General features: G+C 46.5%; 1 protein-coding gene across 1 annotated transcript in view; it reads right to left on the bottom strand.

Annotated features, from left to right (window-relative positions):
* The window catches only part of LOC128699399 (alkaline phosphatase), a 66,734-nt gene extending 52,877 nt beyond the window's left edge, over positions 1 to 13,857 (bottom strand). The window contains exon 1 of the mRNA XM_070098195.1: positions 13,720 to 13,857. The gene's annotated coding sequence lies outside the window, so the exon portion shown is untranslated. The remainder of the gene's footprint in view (positions 1 to 13,719) is intronic.
* Between the last annotated feature and the right edge of the window lie 5,377 nt (positions 13,858 to 19,234).

The following is a 19,234-nucleotide window of genomic DNA, read 5'->3' as shown; positions in this document are numbered from 1 at the left end:
CACGGTGTCATCACTGTACCCACGGTGTCATCACTGTACCCACACGGTGTCATCACTGTAACCACGGTGTCATCACTGTAACCATGGTGTCATCACTGTAACCACGGTGTCATCACTGTACCCACGGTGTCATCACTGTAACCACGGTGTCATCACTGTAACCATGGTGTCATCACTGTAACCACGGTGTCATCACTGTAACCATGGTGTCATCACTGTACCCACGGTGTCATCACTGTAACAACGGTGTCATCACTGTAACCATGGTGTCATCACTGTAACCACGGTGTCATCACTGTAACCACGGTGTCATCACTGTACCCACGGTGTCATCACTGTACCCACGGTGTCATCACTGTACCCACGGTGTCATCACTGTACCCACGGTGTCATCACTGTACCCACGGTGTCATCACTGTAACCACGGTGTCATCACTGTAACCACGGTGTCATCACTGTAACCACGGTGTCATCACTGTAACCACGGTGTCATCACTGTAACCACGGTGTCATCACTGTACCCACGGTGTCATCACTGTACGCACGGTGTCATCACTGTACCCACGGTGTCATCACAACCTTCATACGGACGCGCACCATGACAAGCGACACATTTTAACCCACAGAGCACATGTCAGAGATCTTAAAGCAGCGCGAGGGAAATGAATACTACACACCAGTGCTGGGTAATTTTTTTTCACCCGCGTCATGTTCCCAGAGAGAGAGAGACAGACAGACAGACCTAGGGATCTAAGGTTAGTTAATTGGGTTCAAATCCTATAGACCCACCTGATGGTCATTAAGTCTGCTTGTTACCAGCAGTCAAGAATACTTTAACTCGCAAAACAGCTCTATATATATATATATATATATATATATATATATATATATATATATATATATATATATATATATATATATATATATATATGTGTGTGTGTGTGTGTGTGTGTGTGTGTGTGTGTGTGTGTGTGTGTGTGTGTGTGTGTGTGTGTGTGTGTGTGTGTGTGTGTGTGTGTGTGTGTGCCTACACTACAATTAAAGAACTGCAACATATCAACTCCACTCCTCCATAGCGCAGGCACTGTACTTCCCACCTCCAGGACTCAAGTCCGGCTAACCGGTTTCCCTGAATGCCTTCACAAATATTATTTTGCTCACACTCCAACAGCACGTCAGGTCATAAAAACCATTCTTCTCCACCAACTCCTTACCAACATGCTCACGCACGCTTGTTGGAAGTCCAAGCCCCTCGCACACAAAACCCCCTCCCTCTTTACCCCGAGTTCCTTCCACTACAGATTTATATACCCTCCAAGTCATTCTATTTTGTTCCATCCTCTCAAACTGTCCGAACCACCTCAACCCCTCCTCAAGCCTCTGGATAATACTTTTAGAAACCTCACACCTTCTAATCTCCAACCTAGGAATTCTCTGCATTACATTCACACCGCACATTGCCCTCAGACACATCTAAGCTGCCTTCAACCTTTTTATCATTATTATTATTATTATTATTATTATTATTAGTAGTAGTAGTAGTAGTAGTAGTAGTATTTTGAAGCACTAATAATGTAGAGTTCTTATAGTGCCTGGCTAATTGGAGATATCAAGTTTGATGCGAGGAAGGGGAGAATAGCTCCAGTTCCCTGCATCAAAAGCCTTTTAACAGCATCAAGGCTCTTCCTTTCACTCTATTGGTCATTATCAGTTATTACCTTAGGAACTTGCTAATTTTCTAGGTAATTACCTTAGTAATTAGTAATGTGATTACCTGGGTAATTACTTTTGTAATTACAACGACACTACCACCACCACCACCTGCCACCACCACCAATATTATCACATGACACTACCACCACCACTTACCACCATCACGTGACACTACCACCATTATATGACACTACCACCACTTACCACTACCACCACCTACCACCATCACGTGACGCTACCATCACATGACACTACCACTACCACTTGACACTACCGCCTACCACCATCACATGACACTACTACCTACCACCATCACCTAACACTACCACCATTACCTGACACTACCACCTACCACCAGCACCATCATCATCACCACCTGACACTACCACCATCACCTCACACTACCACCTACCACCATCAGCCCCTGACACTACTACCACCACCTGATATCACCTACCACCATCACCCCCTGACACTACTACCACCACCTGATATCACCTACCACCACCACCTGATATCACCTACCACCACCACCTGAAGCTGCCACCTACCACCCACTACCTGAAGCTGACTGCGAGGGGGAGGGGAGTCAATAACTCACATCAATGGTGGTTGAAATAGCAATTACCGAAGTGGGTCGCTTAGTGTTGCCAATAAGTGACACCATTAAGCCAACACTGCCAACTGGGAGCAGTAATCCTTGCTGATAACAGTGCATGATGCTCCTTATTATTATTAATTTCAAAGATACCGTCATGCTAGTGCAGGGCTTTTTATCCACGGAATTGAATTGAAGCTAATCTCCACTTCCTTAGATCAACCCGTTTCTCACTCGCTAGTCATTGTACCACTTCCCAACGGGTTTAGCGGATGCTGAATCCCTGAGCGCAGCTATGACTCCACACAGCACAAACTAATTAAAACATTTCGCCAGGCAAGTGTAAACCTGATGGCATCACGAGTTGGTAGCGTGTTGATTTGGTACCTGCCCACCCCCAGGTTACACCACTTGACTCTTCTCTATCTTGCAGCAGACTGGCTAGTAGGCTGCCTGCCCAGCTGGCTAGTAGGATGCCTGCCCAACTGGCTAGTAGGATGCCTGCCCACCTGGCTAGCAGGATGCCTGCCCAGCTGGCTCGCAGGTTGCCCGTCCAGCTGACTCGCAGGCTGCATGCCCAGCTGGCTTGCAGGCTGCCTGCCCAGCTGGTTCGCAGGATGCCTGCCCAGCTGGCTCGCAGGCTGCCTGCCCAGCTGGCTAGCAGGCTGCCTGCCCAGCTGACTCGCAGCCTGGTAAACATGAACTCTCTCATTTCGCTCGCCTTTCCAATTCATTTCACTTTTGTGGCAGCTACCAGAGCGAATAATGACGTTGATCATTATTAGCTCCCACTACCAACATTGCTGTTGTTGCTGCGGCACACTAGTAGGTGTGCTGACACCAGGTGAGAGTGGTAGTGTGGGGTCTTCCCAAGGCTGGGCACTGAGAACCTTCAATATTTGGCACCACACCCTTCACCATACAGTATAAGGTCAAACCACTACTACTACTACTACTACCACCACCACTACTACTACTGTCACAGCAACTACTATTCCCACAACTATCCCAGCTACCACTACCATTCTAATCACCAGAACCTCTACCACAACTACTACTACTATTAAACCCATAACCACCATTTTAACGTATTACGGTCGCTGTGTGATTTGAGAAAGGTATCCCCGTATTGAACAAGCTCAGCCCCCCTCTATCTTGAAGAAAAACGAAGGACAGTCAAAATTATAACGCAGCAAAACATCAAAATATGTATGCATGTGTATATATTATTATACGTTTGTGTATCTGTATTATTATATGCTTGTATACATGTATTATTGTATGTCTAAATGCATGTACGTATGTATTTCGCTTAGATGACTCAGATGACAGTTCTTCCCAGTTTCACAGAGCTCAATACACAGCTCGAAACATCGTCTCGACAGATTACTCTGCAATGTCTCACTCTCCTCCACAACTGTAAGTCAGGTGGATACATTTCAGGTCGTAGATTTGTCGTTTCAGACATCTGATGCCAAGGCTTTTACGACTATGATGATCTTACTGCCGTTGCAGACGCTCAAGTAACCGTCGTTTCCAGGATGAGTGAAAGTTACATTTTAAGGGGGGAGGGGGAGTTACGTATGAAAACCAAGGAAATTACATTTAGAGAGTGCAGGCATGTGGTTACATTTGGAATGTGAGGGAAAGCGAGGTTACATTTGGAAGGTGGAGAGAGATTACATATGGAGGGTGAGAGAGTGAGATTACATATGGAGGGTGAGAGAGTGAGATTACATATGGAGGGCGAGAGAGTGAGATTACATATGGAGGGCGAGAGAGTGAGATTTTGAAGGTGAGGGAGGGGTTACTTTGGAAGGTGACGAAGGGAAAGATTACATTTGGAAAGTGTGGGAAGAAGAGGTTACATCTGGAGGGTGACGGAGGGAAAGATTATATTTGTAAGGCAAATAAAAAATATTTTTATTTACTACAAGTACATGGTATACAGGCCATAGCTGACATCAATGACATACTACTATATAAGAAGGCGCTTGTTATGCTCAGCATTTCGAGAAAAATTAGGTCAGTTCTGTCCCAGGATGCGACCCACACCAGTCGACTAACACCCAGGTACCCGTTTTACACTGATGGGTGAACAGGGACAGCAGGTATCTTATGGAAACACGTCCCTAATGTTTTCCAGTCGTACCGGAGGAGATTCGAACTCCGGACCTCAGTGTGTGAGCTGAGTACGCTAGCGATCGAGCTACGGGACACCTAAGAACGTAAGAAAGAAGGAACACTGCAGCAGGCCTACTGGCCCATGCGAGACAGATCCAAGTCTCCTACCGGCTTAAGGCAATGCCCCAACCTAGTCAGGTCAGGTCACATTCACTTAAGGAAGGAACACGGCAACTGACGTAGTAGCACAAGCTAATCAGGTCCAACTCACACCCACCTAAACTGCATTTGTGTCTATTTTTACATCGTGTCGGTATTTTATACTATTTATGTCCAAGGTGAGGAAGAGGTTACACTTGGGAGGGTGAGAGTGAGGTTACATCTGGAAGGTGAGAGAGAGGTTACACTTGGAGGGTGAGAGAGATTACACTTGGAGGGTGAGAGTGAGGTTACATCTGGAAGGTGAGAGAGAGGTTACACTTGGAAGGTGAGAGTGAGGTTACACTTGGAGGGTGAGAGAGATTACACTTGGAGGGTGAGAGATTACACTTGGAGGGTGAGAGTGAGGTTACATCTGGAAGGTGAGAGAGAGGTTACATCTGGAAGATGAGAGAGGTTACACTTGGAGGGTGAGAGAGATTACACTTGGAGGGTGAGAGAGATTACACTTGGAGGGTGAGAGTGAGGTTACATCTGGAAGGTGAGAGAGAGGTTACACTTGAAGGGTGAGAGAGATTACACTTGGAAGGTGAGAGAGAGATTACACTTGGAGGGTGAGAGAGATTACACTTGGAGGGTGAGAGTGAGGTTACATCTGAAAGGTGAGAGAGAGGTTACACTTGAAGGGTGAGAGAGATTACACTTGGAAGGTGAGAGAGAGATTACACTTGGAGGGTGAGAGAGAGGTTACATTTGGAAGGTGAGAGAGAGGTTACACTTGGAGGGTGAGAGAGAGGTTACACTTGGAGGGTGAGAGAGAGGTTACACTTGGAGGGTGAGAGAGAGGTTACACTTGGAGGGTGAGAGAGAGGTTACATCTGGAAGGTGAGAGAGAGGTTACACTTGGAGGGTGAGAGAGAGGTTACACTTGGAGGGTGAGAGAGAGGTTACACTTGGAGGGTGAGAGAGAGGTTACACTTGGAGGGTGAAAGAGAAATTACACTTGGAGGGTGAGAGAGAGGTTACACTTGGAGGGTGAGAGAGAGGTTACACTTGGAGAGTGAGGGAGAGAAATGTTTCAACTGGAAGGAGAGGGACCGATTACAGATGAAGGCCGAGAAGAATTAGACACATGCGCAACATCTGGGTATCTTTATTTGTAGACGTTTCGCCAACCAGTGACTTTACTGATCAAATCACTGGTTGGCGAAACGTCTACAAATAAAGTTACCCAGATGCTGCGCATGTGTCCAATCCCTCATGTTGTCGGCACTGTCTACCATTTACGTACAAGGCCGGGAAGGTCACTTTCCTCACTACACACGAGTGAATGTACATTTTTTCCCAGTGTTGACTAGGATGGTGACCTGGCTGACCGGTTATTTAATGCCCTGGAAAACAAAACTCATCGCGATCACTTAGTGCCTGAAGGAATGGCAAGCAATCTGTTTGATCCAGCTCCTCTGATCAAGAGCCCATCACTAACATCAAGGCACCCAACCTTGAATTTAAATATACTAGGCTTTGGTTGATCCCTTGTATCAGAAAGCTTTCCTACGAGGATAGATTGAAGACACTGTATATGCACTCTCTGGAAAAGCATAGAATTAAAGATGATATGACTGAGGTGTATAAACAGAAGACAGGAATAAATAAAGGGTGTGTAAATAACGTGCTCAAAAAATATCTAACCAAGACAGGACTTGCAACAATAAGCTAAAGTTGGAAAATTTTAGATTTTGGGTAGATACAGGAAAGCGCTAGTTTGGTAATAGTTGTGGATGAGAGGAACAAACTCCGGAGAAGCGTCATTGAAGGGAAAATCTTGTGTAGCTTAAAAATAGGTTAGACAAGTACAAGAGTGGATGCTCGTGGGTGTAGGGTGAATCTGCTTAACATGGGCCAGCAGGCCCGCTGCAGTGCTCCCTAATTTCTTATGTTAGGTTTTTCCAATAACTGGACACTAAATGACCGAATAACTACTCACTAGACGACTGAATAACTGGCCACTAGTTAACTGCATAACTGATCAGAGACTACTTAAATTAATGTATAACTAGTCACTGACTGGCTGAATGACTGAATGGCCATTTACTGGCTAAATGACCGAATAACTGGCCACTGACTGACTAACTAGCTAAATGACTGAATAACTGACCACAGACTGGCCAAGTGACTGTATAACTGACCATTGACTGAATAACTCACCACAGACTGGCTAAATGACTATATAACTGGCCACTAACAGGCTAAATGACTGTATAACTGGCCACTGACAGGCTAAATGACTGTATAACTGCCCACTGACAAGCTAAATGACTGTATAACTGCCCACTGACAAGCTAAATGACTGTATAACTGCCCACTGACAAGCTAAATGACTGTATAACTGGCCACTGGCTGACAATGACTAGTCAGCAGTGTTTCAGGTGAAAGGTGAATTGTCATAATAAAGAACAGCTCAAACCAGCGATTAAGATTGTGGTGGTGGTGGCTAGCACGCGCGCGCACACACACCCACACACCAGCCAAGAGGCGGGGCCAGGAGCTACAACTCGACCCCTGCAACAAAAATAGGTGAGTACACAGAGGAAAAAAAAGCGGTGGAGTACCTGAAAAAAATGAATGAGTTCATGCCTGACAACTAGCACCGCTTCAAAGATGGAAAATCCTGTGTCACAAACGTACTCGAGTTAACAAAGTAACATAAGACAGGAGAAAGAGAGGGACTGGTAGAGTGCATTTTATTGGACTGTAAGAAGGGTTTCGACACAGTACCGCACAAGAGACTGGTACAAAAGCTAGATGAGCAGACAGGAACAGGAAAAACTGTGCAATGGATCAGGGAATACCCGACAGGAAGGGAACAACGAGTGATGGTACGTAACCAGGTGACAGAGTAGGCGCCTGTGACGAGCGGGGTTCCACAAGGGTCAGCCCTTGGGCCGGTGCTGTTTCTAGTATATGTGAATGCACATATATGTGATTGTGAATGCACTGAACTCTACAATGGCCTCGGTGCAGGAACTGTCAAGTTTGCCTGCGAACAACCTCATCACTTCACTCTCACTCAAGTTCTGGAATTCCTCAAGCCTCTACGATTCACCTTTGGAAACAAGGCAAAACTTTACCACCTCTAGGAACAGCTTCAAGAAATTTGAGAATGGCTCCTCTACAAACCTGCCACCTTAATCACGTCAAATAACACCACCAGTATGGTGTCCTCTGATGTTCCTACCTGCCTGTCCTGTCCTGTCCTGCGACCTAACCTGCTGCCAGCTTGTCAAGACTGAAGACCTCCAACCTCCACAAGACTGTTGCATCTGTGCCTACTCTTCCTGATTCTCCAGTCTGTCCCACGATCGCCTAGTTGCTGGGTTAAGTCCTGGCACTTTCTCTACGACTGTGGACACTCCTCTCCAACGCTATTCTTCGCACGTCCCGTTTTCCCAGCTCACCCCACATGGGGTCTTGCCTAAACTTTCTTGTCTTGTCTTGTATATGTGAATGACATGAGAGAAGGGATAAAATTATAGGTGTTTCTGTTTTCAGACGACGTGAAGCTAATGCTGAGAATTCAAGCGGACAGTTATCAGGTAAGACTACAAAGGGATCTGGACAAGTTGCATATCTAGTCCGATAAATGGCTCCTGGAGTTTAACCCCACCAAGAGCAAAGTCATGAAATTTGGGGAACACAGAGAAGTTCGTAGATAGAGTACATGCTTGAGGGTAATAGACTGCAAGCCTCGCTCAAGGAAAAGGATCTAGGGTGAGCATTATATCGAGCACGTCCCTTGAGGCGCATATTAGTCAAATATCCGTTGCAGCATATGGGCACCTGGCAAATCTGAAAATAGCATTTCGACATCTAAGTAAGGAGTAATTGATGGCAGTATACCGTGTACATCAGGCCCATATTGGAGTATGCAGCGCCAGTATGGAACCCACACCTGGTCAAACGTCAAGAAATTGGAGAAAGTTCAAAAGTTTGCAACAAGACTAGTTCCGGAGCTAAGGGGTATGTCGTATGAGGAGAGGTTAAGGAACTCAACCTGATGACACTCGAGGATAGGAGGGAAAGGAGGGACATGATAACGACGTATAAAATACTGAGAGGAATTGATAAGGCAAATACCACATCTAGTATCGGGCCCTTACTCAGACAGGATGGGACTTACACAGATGACAACAAGGAAATGAGTGAAATATTGAAATCCCAGTACGACTCTGTGTTTAGTGAACCAATAATCGGTCTGAGGATCGACAACCCAAATGATTTCTTCATGAATGAGCCTCAAAACTCCATAAATGTATGCCAGATTTCCGACATTACCCTAACTCCGATAGATTTCGAAAAAGCCATTGACAACATGCCTATGCACTCAGCCCCGGGCCCAGACTCGTGGAACTCTGTTTTCATTAAGAACTGCAAGAAACCCCTCTCGTGTGCCCTAAGTACACTATGGAGGAGGAGCTTGGACATGGGTGAAATTCCACAGTCACTTAAAACAACGGATATAGCCCCACTCCATAAAGGTGGCAGCAAAGCATTAGCTAGGAACTATAGACCAATAGCTCTGACGTCCCACATCATAAAAATCTTTGAAAGAGTGCTAAGAAGCAGGATTGCAAATCACCTGGATTCCCAAAATCTGCACAATCCAGGGCAACATGGGTTCAGGGCAGGTCGCTCCTGCCTCTCACAACTACTGGATCACTATGACATGGCCTTGGATGCACTGGAAGAAAATCAGAATGCAGATGTAATATACACAGACTTTGCAAAAGCATTTGACAAATGCGATCATGGCGTAATAGCCCATAAAATACGTGCTAAAGGAATAACTGGGAAAGTGGGGAGATGGATCTTCAACTTCCTAACAAATCGAACACAAAGAGTAGTGGTCAACAGAGTTAAATTGGAGGCTGCCATAGTGAAGAGCTCTGTTCCACAAGGCACAGTACTCGCCCCCATCTTATTCCTTATCCTCATATCAGACATAGACAGAGATATACACCACAGCACCGTATCATCCTTTGCGGATGATACTAGGATCTGCATGAGGCTGTCATCTGCTGAGGACGCGGTTAACCTCCAAGAAGATATAAACAAAGTTTTCCAGTGGGCAACGGTAAACAATATGATGTTCAATGAGGACAAATTCCAACTACTCCGTTATGGAAAACTGGAGGAGATAATAACTAGAACAGAGTATACTACTGACTCCGGCGATACAGTAGAGCGGAAAAATAATGTAAGGGACCTGGGAGTAGTAACGTCTGAGGATCTCACTTTCAAGGATCACAACAGTGCCACGATCGCACGTGCAAAGAAAATGATAGGATGGATAATGAGAACTTTCAAAACGAGAGATGCCAAGCCCATGATGATCCTTTTAAAATCACTTGGTCTCTCTAGGCTGGAATACTACTGTACATTAACATCTCCATTCAAAGCAGGTGAAATCGCAGATCTAGAGAGTGTACAGAGATCCTTTACTGCACGTATAAGTTCTGTCAAGCACCTTAACTACTGGGAACGCTTGGAAGCACTTGACTTGTACTCGTTGGAACGCAGGAGGGAGAGATATATCATAATCTACACTTGGAAAATCTTGGAAGGAATGGTCCCAAATTTGCACACAGAAATCACTCCCTACGAAAGTAAAAGACTGGGCAGGCGATGCAAAATGCCCCCAATAAAAAGTAGGGGCGCCATTGGTACACTAAGGGAAAACACCATAAGTGTCCGGGGCCCAAGACTGTTCAACAGCATCCCATCAAGCATTAGGGGAATTGCCAATAAGCCCCTGGCTGCCTTCAAGAGAGAGCTGGACAGATACCTAAAGTCAGTGCCGGATCAGCCAGGCTGTGGCTCGTACGTTGGATTGCGTGCGGCCAGCAGTAACAGCCTAGTTGATCAGACCCTGATCCATCGGGAGGCCTGGTCATGGACCGGGCCGCGGGGGCGTTGATCCCCGGAATAACCTCCAGGTAACCTCCAGGAGAGGGCTAGAATGTTTCTAACATGGGGCACAGAAACAAGGTGCCACAACCGGAAATTGAAAACTCAGATGAGCCATAGGGATGTTATGAAGTATTCCTTTAGTCTTAGAGTTGTCAGGAAGTGAAATAATCTGGAGAGTGAAGTAGTTGAGGTAAGATCCATACATATCTTTAAGAAAAGGAATGAAAAGGCTCTTGGAGCGAGGAGAGTGACCTAGTAGCGACTAGCGGGGCCAGAAGTTGTGACTCGACCCCTGCAACCTCATACAGGTGAGTACACACACACACACACACACACACACACACACATACACATACACATACACATACACACACACATACACATACATACACACACACATACACATACACACACATTGCATTTTCTTGGACTGCAAGAAGGCGTTTGACACAGTACCACACAAGAGATTAGTGCAAAAACTGGAGGACCAAGCAGGGATAACAGGGAAGGCACTACAATGGATCAGGGAATACTTGTCAGGAAGACAGCAGCGAGTCATGGCACGTGGCGAGGTGTCAGAGGGGGCACCTGTGACCAGCGGGGTCCCACAGGGGTCAGTCCTAGGACCAGTGCTGTTTCTGGTATTTGTGAACGACATGACGGAAGGAATAGACTCCGAGGTGTCCCTATTTGCAGATGACGTGAAGTTGATGAGAAGAATTCATTCGATCGAAGACCAGGCAGAACTACAAAGGGATCTGGACAGGCTGCAGACCTGGTCCAGCAATTGGCTCCTGGAGTTCAATCCCACCAAATGCAAAGTCGTGAAGATTGGGGAAGGGCAAAGAAGACCGCAGACGGAGTACAATCTAGGGGGCCAGAGACTACAAACCTCACTCAAGGAAAAAGATCTTGGGTGAGTATTACATCAGGCACATCTCCTGAAGCGCACATCAACCAAATAGCTGCTGCAGCATATGGGCGCCTAGCAAACCTCAGAACAGCATTCCGACATCTAAATAAGGAATCGTTCAGGACCCTGTACACCGTGTACGTTAGGCCCATACTGGAGTATGCGGCACCAGTTTGGAACCCACACCTAGCCAAGCATGTAAAGAAACTAGAGAAAGTGCAAAGGTTTGCAACAAGACTAGTCCCAGAGCTAAGAGGTATGTCCTACGAGGAGAGGTAAAGGGAAATCAACCTGATGACACTGGAGGACAGGAGAGATAGGGGGGACATGATAACGACATACAAAATACTGAGAGGAATTGACAAGGTGGACAAAGACAGGATGTTCCAGAGATGGGACACAGCAACAAGGGGACACAGTTGGAAGCTGAAGACACAGATAAATCACAGGAATGTTAGGAAGTATTTCTTCAGCCACAGAGTAGTCAGGAAGTGGAATAGTTTGGGAAGCGATGTAGTGGAGGCAGGATCCATACATAGCTTTAAGCAGAGGTATGATAAAGTTCATGGATCAGGGAGAGTGACCTAGAAGCGACCAGTGAAGAGGCGGGGCCAGGAGCTTGGACTCGACACCTGCAACCTCAACTAGGTGAGTACACACACACACACACACACACACACACACACACACACACACACACACACAGAAGTAGGACACGAGAGAGGGGTGGGTTGATTGCATCTTTTTGGACTGCAAGAAGGCCTTTGACACAGTTCCTCACAAGAGACTAGTGCAGAAGCTAGAGGATCAGGCGCACATAACAGGAAGGGCACTGCAATGGATCAGAGAATACCTGACAGGGAGGCAACAACGAGTCATGGTACGTGATGAGGTATCACAGTGGACACCTGTGACGAGCGGGGTCCCACAGGGGTCGGTCCTAGGAGCAGTGCTATTTTTGGTATATGTGAACGACATGACGGAAGGGTTAGACTCAGAAGTGTCCCTGTTTGCAGATGATGTGAAGTTAATGAGGAGAATTAAATCAGATGAGGATCAGGCAGGACTTCAAAGAGACCTGGACAGACTGGACACCTGGTCCAGCAACTGGCTTCTCGAATTTAACCCCGCCAAATGTAAAGTCATGAAGATAGGGGAAGGGCACAGAAGACTGCAGACGGAGTATGGGCTAGGTGGCCAAAAACTGCAAACCTCGCTCAAGGAGAAAGATCTTGGGGTGAGTATAACACCGAGCATGTCTCCGGAAGCACACAACGAAATAACTGCTGCAGCATATGGGCGCCTGGCAAACCTGAGAACAGCGTTCCGATACCTTAGTAAGGAATCGTTCAAGACACTGTACACCGTGTACGTCAGGCCCATACTGGAATATGCAGCACGTGTTTGGAACTCGTACTTGATCAAGCACGTCAAGAAATTATAGAAAGTGCAAAGGTTTGCGACAAGGTTAGTTCCAGAGCTAAGGAGAATGTCCTATGAAGAAAGGTTAAGGGAAATCGGCCTGACGACACTGGAGGACAGGGGGGTCAGGGGAGACATGATAACGACATATAAAATACTGCGCGGAATAGACAAGGTGGACAAAGACAGGATGTTCCAGGGAGGGGACACAGAAACAAGAGGTCACAATTGGAAGTTGAAGACTCAGATGAGTCAAAAGGATGTTAGGAAGTATTTCTTCAGTCAAAAAGTTGTCGGGCAGTGGAATAGCCTAGAAAGTGACGCAGTGGAGGCGGGAACCATACATAGTTTTAAGACGAGGTTTGATAAAGCTCATGGAGAAGGGAGAGAGAGGACCTAGTAACAACCAGTGAAGAGGCGGGGCCAGGAGCTAAGACTCGACCCCTGCAACCACAAATAGGTGAGCACAAATAGGTGAGTACACACACACACACACGTCAGTAGGGTCTTTCATGAGTGTCACTGCGTCTTGGACGAACACAGAAATCTTATTCAAAGTCTGGCGCACACAATACGCCGGTAAGATTCATTAACCACCCGCAATTCGAGTATAAATTCAAATATTATTATTAATATTACAGTTATGGGGAAAGCACTAAATCCGAAGGGGTTTAGGCATTCAGGTTCAGTCACAAGGAAGGGGACTACAGTTCCAATTACTGGGATCAAAAGCCCCTCACCTACATTAAGGAACATCCCTCGAGGGAATATAAATTTGAAGGCTTGAATATTTTTCAAAAACAAAAAGCATATAACTTACAAGTGTTGAAGGCAGCCACAATATTATCAACACGTCTGGAGTCTTCTTACGCACTAGTGGTACGGAGATCAGCAGCTTTGGGAGCGGCAGGAGCGGCGTGAGCGATGTTTACCGAAAGAGTCCAGAGCGGAGACTGACCCGGTGTGTCCGGAGCCGCCGGTACCGACACTCAGTCAGAACATGGCCTACCCATCCCAGGGTCCATTAACCCACCCTCCCCTGCCAACCCTTCTTTTCCAGTCATTCCCTGCCTTCCACCCTCCCCGTCACCCACCATCAACCTACCCACCCGTGCCCTCCACCCGCCAACCTAGCAATTCCTGTCTTTCTCCTTTCCCTCCAGGACTCCAGTCCAGAATCCCCCTCACAACACAGTCTTGCCCACTTCATCCTTCCTCCCTCTCTGCCCACCATCAATCAACACGTCCCTCCCTACTCACCATCAACCAAACACGTTCCTCCCTGCCCACCATCAACCAAACATCACCCTCCCTGCCCATCATCAACCAAACATCATCCTCCCTGCCCACCATCAACCAAACACGTCCCTCCCTGCCCACCATCAACCAAATACTTCTCTCCCTGCCCATCATCAACCAAACACCACCCTCCCTGCCCACCATCAACCAAACACCACCCTCCCTGCCAACCATCAACCAAACACCACCCTCCCTGCCCACCATCAACCAAACATCAGCCTCCCTGCCAACCATCAACCAAACACCACCCTCCCTGCCCACCATCAACCAAGCATCACCCTCCCTGCCCACCATCAACCAAACACCACCCTCCCTGCCCACCATCAACCAAACACCACCCTCCCTGTCCACCATCAACCAAATACCACCCTCCCTGCCCACCATCAACCAAACATCACCCTCCCTGCCCACCATCAACCAAACACCACCCTCCCTGCCCACCATCAACCAAACACCACCCTCCCTGCCCACCATCAACCAAACATCACCCTCCCTGCCCATCATCAACCAAACATCACCCTCCCTGTCCACCATCAACCAAACACGTCCCTCCCTGCCCACCATCAACCAAATACTTCTCTCCCTGCCCATCATCAACCAAACACCACCCTCCCTGCCCACCATCAACCAAACACCACCCTCCCTGTCCACCATCAACCAAACACCACCCTCCCTGCCCACCATCAACCAAACATCACCCTCCCTGCCCACCATCAACCAAACACCACCCTCCCTGCCCACCATCAACCAAGCATCACCCTCCCTGCCCACCATCAACCAAACACCACCCTCCCTGCCCACCATCAACCAAACACCACCCTCCCTGTCCACCATCAACCAAATACCACCCTCTCTGCCCACCATCAACCAAACATCACCCTCCCTGCCCACCATCAACCAAACACCACCCTCCCTGCCCACCATCAACCAAACACCACCCTCCCTGCCCACCATCAACCAAACACCACCCTCCCTGCCCACCATCAACCAAATACCACCCTCCCTGCCCACCATCAACCAAATACCACCCTCCCTGCCCACCATCAACCAAATACCACCCTCCCTGCCCACCACAACCCACCGACCCACCCCCGGGGCGAGGAAGGGGAAGTAGTCACTCGCACTACCCTACTAGGACGATTAAATTTTATTCTCTTGTAAATCAGCGAAGGACAAGACTCAACTGGTGATCGTCCAGCTTCAGTCACGCCATCACTCATCCTGTTGTCAGGCTTCACATGGTACCTTCATGCTACTCATACGGCATGAGCAGCATGTATTGAGTAATGGGTATGAATCATACCCATTACTCAATACTTTGTATATACAGTGATATGTAATGAAGAATCTAAACAGGAGCTACCGACTCCACAGGTTAAAAACTGCCCAATAATAATAATAATAATAATAATAATAATAATAATAATAATAATAATAATAATAATAATAATAATAATAGAATCAAATCCTCCAACATCTGTGCAACACTACACAGGTATTACACCGTTAACACCAGCAATAGGACCGGGCTGTGGCTCGTACGTCGGACTGCGTGCGGCCAGCAGTAACAGCCTAGTTGATCAGGCCCTGATCCATCGGGAGGCCTGGTCGTGGACCGGGCCGCGGGGGCGTTGATCCCCGGAATAACCTCCAGGTAACCTCCAGGTAAGTTTGAAGCCTATCGACTACAGGCTGCATAGCACCTGTACACTATCAGTAAGGAATGCTTTAATTAATATCTAAAATAGGGATTAAAATAAATTTTCAGCATCTAAATACACCAAGAGACACACACCTCCCGGTGTATATACAGACGCAACTGTCGGTGTATATACAATGATTGATGTCTACATACATAGCTTTAATAATTACGATAAGGCTCTTGGAGCTGGTTGAGAGTGAGCCTTGTAGCGACCAGCGAAGAGGCGGGGCCAGGAGCTGTGACATTACAATAGGCGAGTATCTTTTGGCGTATATCACTGAAAGATACAAACCTTTCCATGTATATTACTTTGCTGTTGACATCTTTCAGGACTGAAAATTGAAAGTGAAAACTGAAAGTGAATACAGGAAAGAGTAAGGTTATGAGGATAACAAAAAGATTAGGTGATGAAAGATTGGATATCAGATTGGAGGGAGAGAGTATGGAGGAGGTGAATGTATTCAGATATTTGGGAGTGGACGTGTCAGTGGATGGGTCTATGAAAGATGAGGTGAATCATAGAATTGATGAGGGGAAAAGGGTGAGTGGTGCACTTAGGAGTCTGTGGAGACAAAGAACTTTGTCCTTGGAGGCAAAGAGGGGAATGTATGAGAGTATAGTTTTACCAACGCTCTTATATGGGTGTGAAGCATGGGTGATGAATGTTGCAGCGAGGAGAAGGCTGGAGGCAGTGGAGATGTCATGTCTGAGAGCAATGTGTGGTGTGAATATAATGCAGAGAATTCGTAGTTTGGAAGTTAGGAGGAGGTGCGGGATTACCAAAACTGTTGTCCAGAGGGCTGAGGAAGGGTTGTTGAGGTGGTTCGGACATGTGGAGAGAATGGAGCGAAACAGAATAACTTCAAGAGTGTATCAGTCTGTAGTGGAAGGAAGGCGGGGTAGGGGTCGGCCTAGGAAAGGTTGGAGGGAGGGGGTAAAGGAGGTTTTGTGTGCGAGGGGCTTGGACTTCCAGCAGGCATGCGTGAGCGTGTTTGATAGGAGTGAATGGAGACAAATGGTTTTTAATACTTGACGTGCTGTTGGAGTGTGAGCAAAGTAACATTTATGAAGGGGTTCAGGGAAACCGGCAGGCCGGACTTGAGTCCTGGAGATGGGAAGTACAGTGCCTGTACTCTGAAGGAGGGGTGTTAATGTTGCAGTTTAAAAACTGTAGTGTAAAGCACCCTTCTGGCAAGACAGTGATGGAGTGAATGATGATGAAAGTTTTTCTTTTTCGGGCCACCCTGCCTTGGTGGGAATCGGCCAGTGTGATAATAAAAATAAATCTTTCAGGATTATCCTAGCTTAAATAATTACCTATCAACTACTCAGATATGGAAAACTTGAGGAAATTAAAACTGTATCAGGGTACACGACAAATTCTAACCATACAATATAGTGAAAAAGTAATGTAAAGGACCTGGGAGTGATAATGTCAGAAGACCTCGCCTTCAAAAGACCACAACAATGTATCTACCGCATATGCTAGGAGAATGATACGATGGATAATGAGAACCTTCAAAACCAGGGACGCCAAGCCTATGATGATTCTCTTCAAATCGCTTGTTCTCTCTAGGATGGAATACTGCTGTACACTAACTGCCCCCTTTAAGGCAGGCGAAATTGCTGACCTGGAGAGTGTACAAAGAACTTTCACTGCACACATAAGTACGATAAAGCACCTAAATTACTGGGAACGGTTGAAGGACCTTGATCTGTATTCCCTGGAGCGCAGGCGAAATAGATACATGATAATATACACTTGGAAAATCCTAGAGGGATTAGTACCAAACTTGCACACGAGAATCACTCCCTATGAAAGCAAAAGACTCTGCAGGAGATGCAACATTCCCTCAATGAAAAGCTGGGGTGCCACGAGTGCATTGAGAGACAACACAGTAAGTGTCCGGGGCCCAAGACTGTTCAACTGCCTCCCAGCATACATAAGGGGAATTACCAATAGACCCCCGGCTGAATTCAAGAAGGCAATGGACAGGCATCTAAAGCCAGTACCTGACCAACCGGGCTGTGGTTCGTACGTCAGTTTGCGTGCGGCCAGCAGTAACAACCTGGTTGATCAGACCCTGATCCACCACGAGGCCTGGTCTCAGACCGAGCCGCGGAGGCGTTGACCTCCGAAACCCTCTCCAGGTAAACTCCGGGTAAATCTTATCATCCTTACCTGGAGTCTACCTGGCGGGTGTTCCGGGGGTCGACACCCCCGCACCCCGCTCCATGACCAGGCCTCCCGGTGGATTAAAATCCTTATGATTTAACCTCACTTCACCCACGTACAGTCGATAGGCTTTAAGCCTAACGTATGAAACTACAACTGTAAATCATAGGCTTTAAGCCTGACATACTGAACTACATGACTATAAATGATAGTCTTAAACCTGACACACTGAAGTTCATGACTAGAATGAACATAGAAACAACCAGCTCAGTAACAGTTGGAATGAACAAAAATTTCCTAGTGTCGCCTCTGCAACTAGGAAAACTAACTTGTATCTATTTAAAGTGCCTATTTATGCCGTGCAGACCCTTAAAAAGTAAGCAAAAATGTGCAAATTTTAAGCACATTATAATCTAAGCTTTAGCAGAAATACTATAAATCTATTAGAGGGCTTCATATTACTGTATGCTTTATTAGGTAATTTGGAAATAATTGTTAGTATTGTTTTATTCACCCCTCTTTGTCCCATTTTGGATCAAATATTTTACAGGAGCACAAACAGGTCTTATGCTCTCACTCTCCCTTCCCCATTCCTTCAGTCTATGAGTTCTGTTTACCTATCCTTGACATATAACCATAGATAATACACGATAGTCCTTAATCTAGTTAGCTGATAGTTATTCTCAGCAGATAGTCTCGGCGTGGACTTACATATTCTCTGAGTTCTGTCTTCTCCATGAACTCTAGTGTTCTCTTTCATCCTTCATTCGTTCTCTACTTGTGAATTCTCGTGTTCTCACTTCGTAATCTGTTCTTTGCTGTCAATAGCTGTCATACTCTGTTAATGCCTGTCACACAATGTCAGTAGTTGTGACATACTGTCAGAAGCTAGCTGTCAACAACTGCCACATATGTCACACGCTTCCTTAACAAGCTTCATCTTCGCTAAAATTGCCTCTTGACATTTTTAAAATTCCCAGAGTGAAAAGATTGACCTTTTTGTTCAACTTTGTCAGGATATTAAAGTTGGTGCTGGATATTACTGTGGGTGGTGGGTGGGGGTTATGTGGGAAGAATGGTGGGAAGGGGTTCGTGGAGGCTTGGTGTACATTATAAGATTATTAGTGGTCGTATATTTTACTATATATATATATATAT

This window comes from Cherax quadricarinatus, chromosome 61 (assembly GCF_038502225.1).
Source record: "Cherax quadricarinatus isolate ZL_2023a chromosome 61, ASM3850222v1, whole genome shotgun sequence".
Taxonomy (NCBI): domain Eukaryota; kingdom Metazoa; phylum Arthropoda; class Malacostraca; order Decapoda; family Parastacidae; genus Cherax; species Cherax quadricarinatus.
This window is presented reverse-complemented; position numbering and strand designations above follow the sequence as displayed.